The following is a 13,407-nucleotide window of genomic DNA, read 5'->3' as shown; positions in this document are numbered from 1 at the left end:
TATCACGAATATTTATTTTGATTGAGATATTGTGTAATTAGAAGAATCCGTTAATGGTGTCACCAATTGCTTCGACTTACAACAAGTGCAAGTTTTGCCGAAAGCCTCAACTCAAGAAGCATTCTATGCGCAGCAGTTAGCTTTCTATGCATTTTGTGTCACAGACACAGTGTAAAGATCCAGTATTTTATACATGGCTTGAACATGAAGCTGGGAGAGGTGTGAGAGAAATTAGTTCTGCGTTGACAGATTTTTTAGGCAAGGTTGGTTAGGTTGGCTTTGATCCAGACACAAAACATGTAAGATTGTTTTCAGATGCATGCGGGGCCAAAATAAAAACTCGCACATGGTTCATGCTTTGATTTTAAGACTCTTTAACGAGGCTCCAAAATCCTTACAAACTATAACTTTCCACTATGACATTCCTATATGCCTGCTGACCGGGTATTTGGTCAGATTGAGCTAAAGCTACGTTCACATGCTTTTATTAGAACCCCAGAAAAATACTACAAAATCTACTCAGAAGTAGGCCAAGTTCGCAAACTCGGCTCTGATTGGGTAGTATATGATGTAAAACATACTGAAAATTGACTTAAAAAAATCCTGGTATTAGTATGCCAAAAGAATCAAGATAATACGAAAGCCACAGACTAAAGGAGAAGACAAAATTCTTATTAAGACCGAGGTACTGTATAGAAATGATGACGCAAAAAAACAGTTTACTCAAACCTAAGAAGAAACTTAGCACCATACATTTACCTGTTTTACCCATTAGTCATGAAATTTAAACGAAAAAACTGGAAAGTTTATCAAAATTTTTTGTTAGTTTGTCAGGAAAAGGCTGGGCTGCGGATCCAGAACTCATATGGTTGGAACCAATTTTGATAGACCAGTTTCAAAAAAGGGCTGATGAACCTGAAGATTGCAATAGGACGTGTGATGACTGCCAGAACGACGAGGGTTGCTGCTGTTTTGACGATGAGAATTTGGCCACTATATGAGTAGGAGTGCTACAATTTTCAATTCGCTTTTTTTGTATGCATTTTCCATCTTGCCAGTTATTCAGTTGACGCTTTAGGAAATGTTAGCTCAGCCTTATGACTATTAGTATTACTATTTTTAAGTTACCTTTAGAGGCTTAATTTGTTTACGGACAATCATAATATATTTTGTCTACTGGAGACAAACAAACTATTATTTGTCCCCTGTTTTTTTTTTGTTTATATGCCAAACTATTTGCTATTGTTGAATAATATCCAGTAGTTTAAAACAATATATTTTTCAACATTTTTTTGGGGCCTTTACTTATTCCGGTATAGTACATAGGAAGCGAGCAGCAGATTTTTGCTTTTTCTGAAAAATATGTAAAATGTACAAAATTCGATTAGAAAGTTTGCTCCTCATATGCCCTAAAATCTTTCCCGAAGAAGTTACAGTCCTCGAAAGGTTAAATAAAAATAATATATTACGTTTATTTTTAAGGACATTGGTAAACTGCTTTTCTTGAAATTTGTTACTCTTTATATGAACTCATTTTAATGAAAAAGCGACTGGCGATAGTGTAAAATTCCTAACAGCCCTGAAAGGGAATTTTCAATTAGGGTAGAGAGTACTACTGGTGGTACTTCTTTTATTCTTATAGATACAGTAATTTCAACAAATTATATAAAAAGCTGGAACTTTTTTAGGTAAAAAGGTGCTCTTCGTTTATAGTTCGAAATGGCAGGTGATTGTGCATTTTTTTCGAGTTGTATAATATTGAACTTTTAACTAACTCTGAGCGTGGGGTAGGTAGATAAAGATCTTGCTCCGCGTTCCTGAGTGGATAAGTGTGAGATGGCCTTTCTTGAGAAGCTGATACATGTTTACGTATTAGGCAAACGGATTCAAATATAAATAAGGAAGGAAGACTCAATATTTTTAAATTTTTAAAAAGTCCCAGAATGAGTTCTGCTGTTTAGTCCCAGTGAATATCGAACAGCTCTCTTCTGGAGCCTGAAAATGCGGTGAAATTGAGTCGCACAACACGTACCCCAGAATGGAAGGGCTTACCTGAGGTGCGACTCAAAAAGTGCATAATAAACAGTTCTAGCCACTGACAAGTTAAGCTCCTTAGAAACAGACCTTAATGCAAAACACGCAGAGCTCAATTTTTTCGACAAAGCTTCGATATGTATGTCCCATTTCAGAGAATTGTCCACAACAAGCCCCAAGAACTTTACAGATTTGATGACGTCAATGGTGGTGTTGTTAAGTACAAAAGGCTGCAACGAGTTTTTATACGACAAAGCTTTAGTTTTAGAAATGTTGAGACTCAGGAGGTTCGAATCGCACCAAGATTTAATGGTGATTAAGTCATTTGATATAATCCTATGAAGTGCCGTGATGTCCTTGTTGCTCCAAGTGAAGCTAGTGTCGTCCGCAAAAAGACATATTTTGCCACTGATGTTTATGTTAGCAATGTCGTTAATAAAAAGAAGAAACAAAATAGGGCCTAGTACTGAGCCTTGTGGTACTCCACATTCTATTGGCTTGCTAGAAGATAACGTGGTATGCTACAGTTGTGAGGCAAAAAGGTCTACGAAAAACCCATAAATTATCAAATAAAATAGGTACAAAAACTAAAAAACTTAGTAAGTCGTAAGGCTACAAGTTGACACTTTCCACAAAGTGAAATTGGAATAAGAAAATGCGTTAGCTATGAATAGCTAACACAGCTATGCTATAACGAACAACAGCATCGTTATAATTTAATAAAAAAAACCACTTATCACAGTTTTCTATAACAAATCGGTATCAAAGTTACTTCTTCTTCTTCTAGTGCAGATCCATTAATGGATGTTTGCGATAACATTTTCCATTGCTTCTCTGTTCCGGGCGGTGTGTATTAACGACTGAACATCGAGTAGCCCTGCCCATCGAAGTTACAGTACCTGTCAAATATTAGATGAACTTAACACGCTCTCTGGTTCGTTCTCTATCTCTACTGACTTAATTTTTCTTCTAAGCGATAATGACTATGTATTCATGTCATCAAAACGCGCGTTATCAAAATTAAATGAATGAGATGAACGAACTAATAATCAATCAAAAATCTGGAAAGTTTGTAAATCAATATAAAATCAAATATAAAGATACGAAAACGACACCAGAAATCACCATATCAGAATAAACAAACATTTCTGCGCATGCTCGCATCTTGAGATTGTAGTTTAACCTGATCTTATGCACGAGTTGCAGTTGGAGTCTAAACTCTTTGAGTTTAAACTTTAGATAATTGTAATTTATCGCAATACTACTTTAGTAGAAAATAATTCAAGATTAACTACTGCCTGAAAATTAACACGAACCTATAAATCTGGCCCCTATTCGAATAAGTTAAACTAAATAAAAGTAGAGAGAGAAAAAATATCAATTAAATTCGCATCGGCATCTGCGGCCATTTAACGACTAAATTAAAGTAGAATAAGAAATATTCTTTATACGCATACTATAATGGTAACAAACAACAGCCTAATAGACCTTTAACACAATTAGGAGAACAACAAATCTAGCAAACCTATGACCAGTTTGAGCAGTAAAAAGGTACTATTCTATTCCATAGAAACCCAAGAAATGTGAATGGAATATTATTTGGTATTAAATAGATTTTCAGTGTTTATGTATGGATTTAGCTGCAAATTAATGATGTAGTTATACACAATATAGAACCAAACCAGGAATAGGTATAGCACATTTAAAATATTAATACAACGGAGGCCATTTAAAAGTACTTTATTTTCATTAAAAATATATCGATACCAGAAATATACCGGGTGGTGCATCGTCGTTGGAAACACCGGAAATCGCATGCAAATTTTGAACTGTCCAGATATTGGCTCCCCTGTTAATTTTACAGTAAAGTTGTAACTAGGTTTTTTAAAGGTCTGCGTTTGCTGAATACACATGCCAAATTGGAACAATTTTGGACAAGCCGATTTTAAGTAGTTTAAGAAAACTGCATCTCTTTTTAAATTAAAACTCAACAAGTAACAATGTAAAACCAGGCAAATGCCAACGTACCTTAAGTTGTCCTGCTATAATTTTGTCAATGTCAAATGGTATTCTCTAAACGTTAGGCTTTTGCCCCATTTGAACCAGTTTTAAATTACAAAAATACATTTCGGGGATACTAAGCGTAGGTACTATATGGAGTAATGTAGACAGCACAATTCACATTTGACAATGATCAAATCATAGGTTGACAACTTGAGGCATGTTGACATTTGACTGGTTTTGCATTGTTACCTTGTTCAGTTTTAATTTAAAAATAGATGCAGTTTTTCTTAAATTACTTAAACGGGCCACACATTATACGATTTATCGTACTACAAGTTGTACAACACCAAATCGTTTCGACCGTTGGATAGTTAAACGGCCCACAGACGATCCAATCTGTTTTACAACAAGTTGGACGATTTGGTTTGATCCAACTGTTTGAACGATAATCGTAACGTCTGTGGGCTTGTCGTCCAACTTGTCGTTAAGACGCGGTTGGATCGTTTGGTAGTTCAGCATGTTTAAAAATCTGTCGTACAACTTGGTTGGATCAACGACAAGTTTGAACGTCTATGTCTTTTTCACCGACTTGTTGCTACTATGTTAATACAGAAATACATCGTGTAGTGAGAGTGTGGTATTTCGTCGTGGAGGAAAATAGGCAGTTTTGGACAGGATTTATTGAAATTTATAGAAACCATTCGTGGCGAATGAATATGTCTTTGTAACAGCCATTCTTTACACCATACGTACCTTTTCTTCTTTTGCACTTTATTACTATTATCATCCGAAAAAAAGCGACTACTAAAGCAGTTACGGTTTTTTACATGGTTTCTGGCATAGTCAAACATACACATTGAGCCACTGAACTAATTCATTTAAAACTACAAGTCGCTTTAGAATGTCGTTACGTTTGTGGCCAAAAGTATCTACGGTCTGCCTGAACGACTTTTCGTCCAACCTATCGTACGATCAGTTGTACAACCGATTATATCGTCTGTGGGCCCTTTAGTGGCATTGTAGTACAACTTACAGCTCGACTCTGTCGTATCGTACGGAAGTACAGCATGCACAAAATCTGTAGTGCAACGCAGTAGTAGATGTAGATACGATATGTTTGATAGTTTGTGTGCAAGCACTTTTTGTTGAGACAACATCTAAACATTTTTCGTGGCAGATAAAGTACAAAACAGTTCATAAAAATTGAAAATAAAAAGTTTTGGTCAGAATTTATAAAAATTTATCGTTTCTATGCATGGGTGTGTGGGATGCAAAAAATTACGAATACTTAAACAAAAATTAAAGAAGTGCATGTTATGAGAATCTATTGGAAAATTAAAAGAAATAAAAGCAGATGTTACTTTGGAATATTTAATTACAATTTTTGGGAAGGTCATCTTCAGCTAAAAAACTACCACAATTGCAGCTATTGTCCTTTTTGACTAACACAAAGCCACGGCGAACAAGACAAAATCAACTGGAAAACAATTTATTGTACGACAGACATTAAGCAAGTAATTTAAGTTTGTACAGGGTGGTGCACCTCATTCGCCTCGGTTGATTTACGAAACGGAAAGATGTAGAAACAATTTTTTATGGGTATATGTAGAGAGGCAATGCGCGTAATTTAAAATTATTTTCAAATGTGCAGGGTGTGTCAGAACTAAGATGCATACCAAAGTTATATTTTTTCTTATGGAACACCCGGTATTTAATTTCATTTTTGGATTCTTGGGCATAAAATAAAACATTTATTATAAAGGTTTAATATGTTTAAATGCTTTGGTTTTTGAAATATTCAAAAATATTTACATATGCATGATATAATAAAAAAGGTTGTCAACACCCTGTACATTACTTTTCCGAGTTAATTCTTGTGCTGACTTTGAAGCCAGAGAAATAAGCGTTACTAAAAAATTTATTGCTTCCTTAAATATATACAGGGATATCAAAAATTGCTGGTCTATTTTAAATAACTATTTTACATCAAAACTTTGTTATTTCAAATACAACACTGTATTTTTTAAAATAGGTCGAAGCAGATTTAAATGCTCTTTTGAACTATATTAGAGTTTCCTATACCTATCTGGCTCAGATTTTGAATAAAAAGCGATTTTTCAATAAAATGGCAATCAAGATGGCTGGTGTCGCCATGGCAATTTGCTAGTGACAGGTAGTAGCTATTTTCAAAAACGACATTAGTTTATGGACTTTATTTAAATTTATAACAGTTTACTTTTATTTAATTTACCTACAATAGTTTAATAAGTAAGAAAATATATTATTTTACCAAGAAAAATAAAAAAGTAGTTCTTTGATTTATACTACGACGATTTGTAGATATATTGGATTTTCTGTAAGTGGTATAGTTTCTGCCTAATAGATTTTTCACATACAACACTATCAGTAGGAAAAGTAGTATTTGAAAGGAACTCTTGTCAAGAAAATTCCTATTTAGATAACTTTGAGCATAAACCCTTCAGGCCAACCAAGCAATTGTCTTAACAAAATAAAATAACTACTAACATATCCATTCCTTCCGCCAGCAGATACTGGCTTCGTTTTTTTGATAAAATAATATACTTACTTATTAACTCTATTGTAGGTAAATTAAATAAAAATTACCTGTTATAAATTTAAATAAAGTCCATAAACTAATGTCGAGTTTGAAAATAGCTACTAAGTGTTAATAGAAAATTACCATGGCGACACCAACCATTTTGATTACAATTTTATTAAAAATCGCCTTTTATTCAAAACATGAGCCAGATAGGTATAGGAAACCCTAACATAGTTTGAAAGAGCATTTGAATCTGCTTCGATTTATTTTAGAAGGTTTTAAATAACGAAGTTTTTATGTAAAATAAATATTTAAAATAGACCAGTACTTATTGATACCCCTGTATACATTAAACGAAGTAATCAAATTTTTTAGTAAAGTTTATTTCTCTACCTTTAAACTCAGCACAAGAATTAATTCTGAAAAGCAATGTTTAGGGTGTGAATAATATATTCTGTTGTAGCAATATCTCAAAAACCAAAGATTTTAAACATATTTTACCCTTATAATTAATACCCTTTTGAGCATAAGAATCCAAAAATTAAATAAAATACCGGGTGTTCCATAAGAAAAAATATAACTTTGGTATGGATCTTAGTTCTAAAACACCCTGTATATTTCAAAATAATTTTAAATTGTGCACATCGTCTCCCCACATATACCCATAAAATATTTTGTTTCTACATCTTTCCGTTTTCCTATAATCAACAGAGGCGAATGAGATGCGCCACCCTGTACACAAGAGTGCCTCCGATCTGTCGTTCAAACGGTCGAATCAAATTTGTGTTATACAACCTGCAATGCGATAAATTGTATAATGTGTGGCCCGTTTTAAAATCGGGTTGTCCAAAATTATGCAAATGTGGCATGTATATTCAGCATAGACACACCTTTAAAAAATGTATGACTACTCTGTAAAATCAATAGTGGAGCCAATGTTTGGATAGTTCAAGATTTGCATGGGATTTCCTATGTTTCCAACGACGATGCATCACCCAAATTCACTAATATAATAAAACATTTATCTTGTGAACAAACTAAATAATTTTATATTATTTATTAAAACACAGAGTGTTTCAAAAAACATGTACCAACTCTTTCATGGGGAGATTCCTCACATAAAAATAAGATTTATTTGTCATATCAACATAGGTCCGATACTGCTTGGTTTTGTAGCTACCGAAGGTTAGTCTTAATTTTTTTCAATTTATTATAATTTTCCTCCAAGTGCTTTTACCAATTCAAATGAAATTTGGAGGGTAAAAGGTACTATGAGAGCTACATATTTTATTGCTAAAAAGTGTCGACAAATTCATCAGGGACGGGCATATGGGTTATCACTGAAATATTTTTCTAAAAAACATGTGAGCCACTGACTTTTTTCCTCGTAATAGCAAAATTATGTAGACCATTTAATGCCAATTAAAAGTTGTATCTTGATATTTTATCCATTTCGATCTCCTCAATGAAATAAAGACAATTTTATTAATGACCTCAATTAATAAAATAAAAATTAAATTAATAAATTATTTATTTAAAAAAAAAAAAATTTATTACTAAATTTTATTAAAATTTATAACACTGATGTCCTACCTACGCAAATTCCCCAATAAATAATGGTATTTAAGATAATTACGAAAAAATATTTTTTAAAAGTTGTAGGTATCATCTTGTAACTAAATCTATGCATTCAGGAACACGCATGTTTATAGGGACTTTTTTTTTCATATACATTTATACTTATTTAACATTTTGGCAAGTTAATGACATTAAAAATGTTTAAAGGTTGCTATTAGGATTGGATTAAAGCAAATTAATTAAATAGCGTTTATCTCATCAAGGAGACCGAAATCGACAAAATATAAAGAGACAACTTCTAATCAGAATTTGACGGTCTACACAATTTTGCTAATAAGAGGAAAAAAGTCAGTTGCGCATATATTAGAAAACAATTCGAGTGATAACCCATATGCACGTCCCTGTTGAATATGTCGAAATTTTTTTAGCATTAAAATATGTCGCACTTATAATAACTTTTACCTTCAAAATTTCATTCGAATTCCAAAAAGCACTTGAAAGAAAATTATAATAAATCGAAAAAAGATTAAAGCTTCCCTGTAGCTACGAAACAAAGCACAATCCGACCCAAGGTTATTAAAAGGTAAGGTTGTCTCGTAATTCGATCTGCCATTATCGAAAACGTCATCTACTACGTCACAGGGATGCTACCGCTCATAGATAAAGGGATAAAAACTGCCGACAGTCCGACGGTGCATTTCCGAATCGATATTCATTGTGTATATGGTGTATGGCGTCCATAGTTTTTAGTTGTTTAATGTTTGTTTTCTTTATTACATTGCCCATATATATATCTCTTTGTCCGTTGCATTCTATTCTTTATTCTTTTTATCTATGATTTTATACGTTCTGTCTACGTCACAGTGATGATATTCCGCTTCGCTCCTATTGGTCCAAAAGTTACGAGACAACCTTACCTTTTAATAACCTTGAATTCGACCTATGTATACGAAAAATAAATCTTTTTTTACGAGAAGAATCTTCCCACGAGAAATGGCAGATTTTTTAAACACCCTGTATATTCAAATATGTTAGAAAAAGTACCAGATTTCTTGTAATTATATTTCTCATGCATTAAATTCTTGTAGATTGCTTGAGATTATACAGGGTGGGCCACTGAAAACTTACAATGACTATAATTTTGAAACCAAAAAAGATATAAAAAAACCGTTTCTATAATATCGAGGGGGTATACATATGACGTATTTTTTGAACCACCCCGACCTACCCCTTAGGCGGCACCCCTACTCAATTGAAAATCTTAAATGGCAACACCCCACTTGTGGCGCCTTTTTGGAAAGCCCATGAAAAATGCTAAACGATGATCACAAAGTTTTTAAGGTGAAATTGAAAAACTACCCCTTAAACGAAAAATTAGGTGGACATTAATGAAAAAAGTGATTTTTTCAGCATAAGTTACAAATTGGGTCCCAGCTAAATGAAGCAAATCGTCGGTGAAATGTGATAAACTGCTAACTCCATTATCCCTAATTTTACAGGAGAACAAAAAAACGGTACAATAAAATATGTAGGAAGTATTTTCATGGGTTAATAATATGATAAAGAGATAAGAATTTTATTTGCTGGGGAACAATAACACTCAATATTTCGTGTTACATAATTTTTTTCAGACACAATATGGAGATAGCAGATATTCGTCTTGCAGAAATAAGAAATAAAAATATATTTCTGGAGATAGCAACCTTTATTGTTTGAAATTTTGAAAATGGAATTGAATATTACCCAAACAGATTTAGAAATAATGAATTAAATTTAAAAATAAGATATTCATAACCATATATTTAGAATATCGTCGGTCTAGAAGCAAAACATACAAGTCAAAAAACGAATAAATTTTAAATGCATTTTTAAAGAACTGAAGTCGCAGCATTTTGGACTTAATGAATATGAAAATAATTTAAAAATTACACTTATAATCTTAGAAGATATTGTAGATTCAGTCCTTCCATGCTTAGCCTAATTTTTTATTCAACGGTAGTAGACCGAGCTTGAAAAACAGTGCGTGATTCTATTAAATTGTTATTACTTTTCTCCTTATTTTTTAATTTTTATAAAAATTATGTATCATTTACGTGGAAAAACGTTGAAAAAAAAAAAAATGATAGGTATTATGGAAATTCTTGTACAACTAAGTAATGTTATTTAAACTATTTATAGCACGCCGATGAATTGCTCGTATATAGAGAATTTCGTTTTTCCCCTTACCCTTTACTGATACCCCGTATTTACAGAACGGATCGACGCAGGATCGGACTGGCCATATTATATATATATAACTATTAGGGGGGCACCAGCCTTGGCGGGCTCCCTTTATAGTTCATTATTTATTATTAACAATATTTGCTTTTGCATTACTTTATGGCATTTGCATTGCATTGGTTTACCTTGCAGTAGGGTAGTTCCCTGATTTCTATACAGGGTGAGTCTTAAATAAGTGCAAACTTTTTCAGGGCTGGTAAATCTCGATAAATGAAACATAATATTTTCTCTTTACCGATTTTTCAAATAAATCCAAAACAACCGAGTTATTACACTTTTAAAATTTCCAATTTTTTGCTATAATTTTGACAATCATTGGATTTTCTTTCTTGTAAAATTAATCTACTACCTATGTTGCCATATTTCAAACAAAGTATGTTTTTAAACTAAAAATTAAAAAAAAATCCATTTTTTTTAAAGAAGTCCAAATTTCCAAAAAAAAAATTCGCGCATAAAACCTAATAATCGTGTTTCTTGGATCGAAATATACTACCCCTAAAAATATTTGCACTTATTTAAGACTCACCCTGTATATAATTTGGAAAAATTGACCAAAACATAAGGCGAAAAAATATGCAAAAAAATCCACACGGGCCCCTCTTTACATTGCCACCCGGGCCCCTTTGGCCTAGTGCGACCCTGGATCGACGTACTATACTAAAGAAACATACGAGAAAGAATCCGTGTGTTTGCTTTAGCGTGATCGTAACGAAAATTACGGAGATAGCAGCATTTCGGTGACAATTTTAGATCACTGGGAGTTAGCAAATATTATTGAGTTAAAATAGCAAATTTTCTTCAATGGGAAAAAATGTATTTGCTTTCCCTACTTATAGAGTATTTTTTTCTCTTTCTAATGGTATAAAAAAAACGTATTAACGTAAAAAATGGAGTTAGCAGGTTATCATGTTTCACTGACGAAATGAGGTATTTTTCAAACCACCCAGACCCACCCCTAGGTGCCACCCCCTCACTTCTAATCTCATCAATGCCATTTTGAACCCATTGCTATTTTGAAGCTAAAAATAAAAAAATGTAGATAATAAAAAAGGCAACACAAAGATGTTTTACTAATCGTTCAGCCTAATTTTACGATAACGCAAATTCTTCCTTATCGTCTATTTTTTTACTTTAAACAAACAAGAATCTTAAAACGGCATATGCAAAAAGTTATGTGCTATTTGAGAACGGCCCGTGCTTTCAATGAGAGAAATCCGGACAAAAACGTAAGTCACGTTTATGTTAGAGATTTGATTCTAAAGTTTCAAGAAACTGTATCGGTCAAAAATAAGAAAAGGACAGGACCCAGGGTACTGAATGAAGAAATGCAGATGGAAGTTATTGGTCAGGTAACGGTCAATCCAGAAGCATCAACACGCCAGTTGGCATCAATCACAGGTATATCTCGAATATATGTCAGAAGAGTATTGAAAATGCACAAATTCCATCCCTACAAAATGAAGATTCTGCAGGAATTGGCGACGACGATCCAGATAGAAGGATTCAGTTCTGTGAGCTAATGACGGAGGAAATTCGAAGAGAACCTTCACTCACTAAAAATATTTGTTTTAGTGATGAGTGCTCATTTTTTTAAACGGAAATGTGAATAAACAGAAGAAGACACACCCAACATCCTCAAAAGCTCAATGTTTGGTGCGGAATACTAGGCGATAAAATTGTATGTCCATTTTTTATTGACGGAAATTTGACTGGTGATGCTTATGTGGAAATGCTGAATAATTTGATAGAGCCAGCCATTGTAAAGAGGTTGAAAATAAAAGAGATTTGGAAGGAAATTTAATTCTTACTGAAGACCTCATACACTTTCAGCAAGATGGAGCCCCTCCGCATTATTCTATTGTCACAAGACGGTGGTTGGATAGATATTATCCAAGGCGATGGATTGGAGTCCAATCGAGTGGCCGCCAAGGTCACCTGCTCTCACTCCTTTAGACTTTTTCTTGTGGGGTTACACTAAATCCATAGTCTACAAGACAAAACCAGGTTCGTTGCAAGAATTGCGGCGGAGGATAACTGAAGCATGTCGAAATATTCCTAAACAGACTTTCCAAAAAGTGAGAGAATTTGAAAATCGTCTGTATTTTTGTATGGAACAAAACGGCTGTCATTTTGAGCAATTGTTAAAATAAATTATCATTTTAAATTTCTTTCAAATTGTCACACCTACATTTCTTATCACTACTTACCAGTAATTAAGTTGATTAGGTCATTAAGTCTGTATGCCCATCGTTTAGCAATTTCAATTAGCTTATTATGATAATTGTTAGTTCCCAGTAGTTAATATGCAGAAAAAAAAATCGTGGGTGTTTGGGGAGGCTTGAAAGGAAACAATGTTTTTGCGACGTTTCGCGACTTTATTGTAGCTTCTTCAGGCACTATAGGAGAAGCAGTTTTTTAAAAAATATCAAAATAAGATTAACTGACCACTTACCCAAAACATATATTAATCCACATTATGCTTACAAAGAGTCGCCATGAATGTTTGTAGGCATAATATGGATTAATATATGTCTTGGGTAAGTCGTCAGTTAATCTTATTTTGATATTTTTTAAAAAACTGCTTCTCCTATAGTGCCTGAAGAAGCGACAATAAAGTCGCGAAACGTCGCAAAAACATTGTTTCCTTTCAAGCCTTCCCAAACACCCACGACTTTTTTTTTCTGCATTTCAATTAGCTTTCCAAAGAAGTGTCACAAGTATTGCTATCTTGAGATTAGAAGTGAGGGGGTGGCACCTAGGGGTGGGTTGGGGTGGTTTGAAAAATACCTCATTTGCCTCATTTAGCTGGGTCCCAATTTGTAACTTATGCTGAAAAAATCAATTTTTTCATTAATGTCCAACTAATTTTTCGTGTAAGGGGTAGTTTTTCAATTTCACCCTAAAAACTTTATGATCATCGTTTAGCATTTTTCATGGGCTTTCCAAAAGGG

The sequence above is a fragment of the Sitophilus oryzae genome, unplaced genomic scaffold, assembly GCF_002938485.1.
Source record: "Sitophilus oryzae breed Bouriz unplaced genomic scaffold, Soryzae_2.0 scaffold_41_pilon_pilon, whole genome shotgun sequence".
NCBI lineage: Eukaryota > Metazoa > Arthropoda > Insecta > Coleoptera > Curculionidae > Sitophilus > Sitophilus oryzae.
Note: the sequence above shows the minus strand (reverse complement) of the source record.